Here is a 6,000-nt window from a genome sequence, read left to right as displayed (position 1 = left end):
TGCTCCACTCCCCTTGAGGAGAGAGAGACGCGATCACAGCGATGCCATGGTCATACACCCACAATAGACACATAACTCATCCACGAGCGCCGCTTCAGCATGCTGAAGGCCCAGACACTGAAGACAGCGATCGTGGCCATCAACAGAGGACAGGAAACGACCGCATCCAGAAGGACACGGACGAAACGGCATCTTGAAAAAGACACTAATCGTCCGTGATTTGCTCTTTTAGAGGAAAAACTGCTCTTTCAGTGGAAGCTCTCTGGGGAATCACTGCTGCAGGGACACTGCTGTACTGCACCGTAACACCAGGAACAGCCCTCTTTCAACACAAAGATGAATAGGCTTTGTAGTGAAAAACATCAACTACTCGGCTCCGAAGGAAAAATCCAATGAGTGTATGCATGCTGTCGCCTTATGTACCCATAGGCACGGGGAGTGGATCGGCATGCAAAATCCACTAGCCAATTTTAATTGGCGTTTTCTCTTAAACTCAGAGATGATGGGCCTCCCAAGTGAGACCTCATATGTCGTTCGACAACTTGTAGTGACCGACAGATAGGGAACCAATAGTTTTGCCAAATGTTGTTACTTTAACTGCTCTTCTTTAACATTGTCTGTCTCAAACTGATGTTTACACAGGCTGGGTCTAAATACAGTCCAGACCAGTTTGATCCCTGCTCACCAGCCCAGCCCAGGGGTGTGAAAACTGGAATAATATAATTTCAGTTTTTTAGTGGTGACATCTTTTGGTTCAGGGTACAAATGCTTTTAGAAAATGTATTATAAGAATACATGTAGTATAAGAAATTAATTACAAATACATTAATACAGTACATGAGTGAACATTGCCAGGTCATATTTCATTCAAATGTGAAAGAAAAAAAATTGAAATTATAAAGATCTTGAATTATTTATACATTATGGTTATATTGTACTGCCTTAAATTTATGCTGATTTTAAATTATTATTATTATTATTTATTTTTTTTGGATAACTGTTGATGAGAGTAAATCGTTAGAGTAAAAAGTTCTAATCTCATGTGAGAATATATGCAAAATATATATATATTTTTTATTTTCATTTAATTTGGTGGTGGAATATGACACAGACTTGTTCATGAGGTTCACACACAATACCTATATGTTTTAAAAACAACAAAGTTACAGTAAAATGCTGTGTTGGGCTGTTTAACTAAGCATCAAAAGTCTTTGTGTATCTGGAGGTGCTCAAGTTGGCACTAGTTGATAAAGTATTTGTTAACTGTGTAAATGTTTGCTATTTTCATAATATTTTCACTGCAAAATAACATTTACAGAGTTCATCTGACAGACGTGAATTATTGTTATTATTTGTTATCTGTTTTTTTTCTGACTGTCCGAAGACAAATTATTAAAAGGAATTTATATACAGAAGTAGAGTAATATAAGAAAAGTTCTGTTCTGATTTTAATAGAACAATGTATATTGTTAAATCATAATGTGTTGTACACTTTTTTAATTTAAGTAAATTAATGAATTATTTGTCTTTTTTCTTTTTTACTCCCATATTTTACTTCAAATTCACATATTTGGGTGAACTTACCCTTTGAGACCTTTTGACCAACTGCCACTAGACGGCACTGAGGTGACAGGCTTGAAGACACCAGATAGACATGTAGAGAAATACCTGTAAGTCACATAATATGAATATATGAAGCAATAAATGCTTTTATTGTAGTAGTTTTAAAAGGCTCTGTGGAGCGTGTAATGCACATAACCACAAATGTTATTTCCAGCAGAGGTTCAAGTGCCTATTATTATTATCAAGTGCCTACAGTAGAGTCCTATTAATGTCCAAAAAGGTTCTCAATGCCTGCGCTGTGCATTTATAGAGGAATTTCCATCCAATTTAAAACATTCTGGATGTAATTCAGTCTGTATCTATTCAAGTCTTCACAAGAACCTAGCACATCTAGGCTGCATTCCAAGATGAAGAGCAAATAACTTATATTATGTTCTTGTTTATTATTATGTTTAACTACCAGTGTTGGGGAAAGTTAGTTTTAAAAGTAATGCATTACAATATTGCGTTAATCCATAAAAAAAGTAATTAATTATGTTAGTTATTTTTTATGGAAAGTAATGCATTGTGTTACTTTTGCGTTACTTTTTAAATCTGGACAGGGCTTGCTTGCTTGTTTTTAAAATAAAAAAGTTCTATTTTTGGCAAATATAAAAGCCTTTTCACACCAAAAGTGAAATGAATAAGCCTCAGGCTGAAGGAAATGTAAATTTACGTCCTTACAGTAGAATGCAGAAGAAGACATTTCAACACACTTCAGCAATAAAAAAAGACACACAAATGTTCGTCTAGAGTCATTTCTGCTTATTAGTGGTTGAACTGGATCATCGAAGGTCAGAAGCAAAGACATTAGTTAATAGAATGGGAATAAATACATAAAGGATATTTGTGTTGTTTACCATTTAATTATTGCAGGTTTGCGTCATATTCTGAGTTGCATTTTTTTAATTCATTTTGAGGAATACTGAATCTGTGTTTTTTTTTGTGTGAGTGAGATGAATTAATGCATATTCATATTTATTTTAGAACTACAGTAACATCTTCTGATTTGTCTCAACATGGGTACAGGAGAGCTGACAATCAATAAATTGGAAAAAAAAAGTAACTCAGATATTCTCTTGTAAATTAAAAAGTAATGCGTTACTTTACTAGTTACTTGAAAAAAAAGTAATCTGATTATTTAACCCGCGTTACTTGTAATGCGTTACCCCCAACACTGTTAACTACATTGTTGTTTTGCAAGTTTATTGCTCATTTCAGAAAATGGGGGAAAAGATGAATGATTAAATTATATTTTAAGAGAGCCTGTAGTAGTAAATACGCAGTAGTAGTAGTAGTGAACGCTTGGTAGATTTTCTTTTGGAGAATGACAGTGTATATAGTGACTACAGTGTGTTAAACTAAAAAAGTCAGAAAAAGACTGTTATTTATTAGCTTCATTTTATCTCGCAAGCATTTCAAGCACTTTTATAACAACAGAGCAGCATCTAGATTGTCAAGACTGAGATTTCTGCAATATAGAACAGAATTCAAAGCAAGAACTTTCACAGCCAAGCACTGCTTAGACATTTAAAAAAGGATGTAATTGGCAAAGTACTCCCCGGCCAGGTGGTGTTTAATCCAGGTGCAACCAGTTGGTTATGAAATTTTAACCTGATATATTTTAGCCTTTGCCTTAGATGTTATTTTCAATACTTCTAAAGATCAGCTTCGTTACTGTACTTCAATACAGTTTTCTTTACTCAACTATATTTTTGTGGACTTTTGATTTACTATATATAAAGAGAAAATTGATACTGGTATTGTCGTGAACAGGTGTCGAAGACTGACACAGAAGAGAATACATTGTTGAATAAAATTGTTGTTTTTTTCTTTGCGCACAAAAAGTATTCTTGTAGCTTCATAAAATTAAGGTTGAACCATGTCACATGGACTTTTTTTAACGATGTCCTTACTACCTTTCTGGGCCTTGAATGTGATAGCTCCCTTGCTGTCTATGGAGGGTCAGAAAGCTCTCGGATTTCATCAAAAATATCTTAATTTGTGTTCCGAAGATGAGCGAAGGTCTTACGGGTTTGGAACGTCATGAGGGTGAGTAATTAATGACAGAATTTTCATTTTTGGACATTGCATTCAAAGAATCAACAGATATTTCTGTGACTGGCTACATTTCTCAATACTGCAAATTGCTCAATGCTGCATAACCCGTTGTAAATCGAAACCTGTGATAATCTCCAGAGTGCAAACACAGAGGGCTTGTCCAAATACCCACATCTGCACTCTTTGCACTTGAACACTTGTCTACTTAGAAGACGAATTTGCTGTATTTGGCCCAAGTGTTCAAGTGGGCGTGAAAACCACAAGTGTGTGTAGAACGTTTCATTACCTGATGGGACACACTTACAGTGTTGTAAAAATGCAAGTGACGCAATTTAGTAATTGTGGTGCTTCTAATTAAAGCTGCAGTCCATAATTTTTGGCACAATAAACAGAACTGCGTGCGCCTTGCAGCAGAGCATTGTAGCTGGAGCTACTTCTCTCTGTATATGTCGATGACGAGTCACACAGATACTGGGCTACTCTGCAGCGGTACCTACCGAAACCAGTCTAAAATAGTCAGAATATAAACACTTATTACAGGTGTACCGTAGTGATTCAGGACAATAGCGCTTGTTGTTTGTCGTTTCTCCGATCACAAATGCAGACATGGTTTTATGTTTAAGCGGTGCGATGCAACGCAACGCGTAAAAAGACAGTATAAGTCATTATAATCCATAATTATGTCCCCACTGGATGCAACGAATGCCTTGTTTATAATGGGTTTTCATCTTTTTGAATCATCGCCCCGGCCTGACAGGGCATCATCACAATATGGTAGGGGCGTAACATTTCCGTCACACGCTTGAGGTATTCGGCCAATCATAACGCACTGGATAGCTGGCCAATCACAGCACACCTTGCTTTTCAGACCGATGAGCTTTGTAAAAATCGATGCGATGTTTCAGAAAGGCGGGCATAGAGGAGAAACAATAATGTACAGTATGTGGAAAATAATGTGTTTTTTGAACCTTAAACCACATAAACACATTTCATTACACCAAATACACCAAATAATGTTCTTTTTAGCAACATCATATGACCCCTTTAAGATCTAGAACAGTCTGCCGCACTTCCTGTTGCATGAACGCACTCTCAACCGGCCAAGAACACAAGTGTGGTATTTGGGACCTTTACAAATAGATCTGTGTTACAAGATCTGAATGGGGCATTTTTAGAATTATCATGTTGATTTATAGGCCTTAGAAATTTGTGTTTCAAATATGATACAGTAGGCTTAAGGGTATGTTACTAATCTGCTAGTTTAACTTGACTCGAGTCAATTTCCATAAAAGTATCTTTACATTTACTTAAGTATGAAAATTTTATTAAATGAAAATTTGTGCTTCCTCGTGGCAGCTTTCGAATGACATTATCCATTTGGCATGAATCAGTGTTATTTAGTGTCAATGGCAACAAGGTGCAAAGCTTTTTTGATTCACGAATAAGGTTTCCGAACTTCTGTAGAATACAAGATTTCTGGTGAATAATGACTTGAAAGTTTCAAATGATGATGGAGGCAGAGTATTTTTGGCAAGCGTGGCCTCTTATGTTGCTTTTGACAGGGCAGTTTGTAAACGGTGAGGAACATGGTGATTTTTTGACGCTTCAGATCCATCATCATCTGATGGAGAGTAGACTAGATGATCAGAGGGTAGAGAGGAGAGGCCGAGGGATATGAGGGGAGAAAAAAGGACGTGACAGAGGGTTTGGGACATCTCTGGAGGCCAATAACGGACGCACAGATTGATGCTGGGCTGTTGAATGATGTGGCAATCATCATCTGTGTGGCAGAGGTGACCCTGCAATTGCATTGGAGGCCATGCCATAGTCATTTGACAACTTATGAGTCACCCATATTTTACGGACAAATGTTAAAAGTGGCAACAGCAGCACAGGGACACAGGAACTTCACACAAGAGCTGATGCATGACACTTAATAACATCTGATAGAATATCTAGATAAGAACCGTGCTAGTAATTTCATGACCCAACATGTAAAAATTGAATTAAGACACCTAAAATAATAAATGTAAATTGTGTTGGTGAAGATACAAATCAGCATCGACTCATTTGATGTTTGAAAAAGGTTTCACAACAAACTACTAACAAAAGGTAGCTATCAACAATGAAGCTTAACAGGACAATATAAAACAAAATTACAATAATTATATCATTAGATTGTCTACCAAGTATTTTCATACACAAAAACAATGACCATTTCAATAATGATGACGAAACATGAATAGATATACAAAATAGAATTCATAAAAAAAGAAAGTTTGTTGTCCAATGAGTACAGTTTGTCCAATGAACTTTGTTGTCCCATATGCTGCTCAA

This window comes from Sinocyclocheilus grahami, unplaced genomic scaffold (genome assembly GCF_001515645.1).
Source record: "Sinocyclocheilus grahami isolate Dianchi unplaced genomic scaffold, SAMN03320097.WGS_v1.1 scaffold445.1, whole genome shotgun sequence".
NCBI lineage: Eukaryota > Metazoa > Chordata > Actinopteri > Cypriniformes > Cyprinidae > Sinocyclocheilus > Sinocyclocheilus grahami.
Note: the sequence above shows the minus strand (reverse complement) of the source record.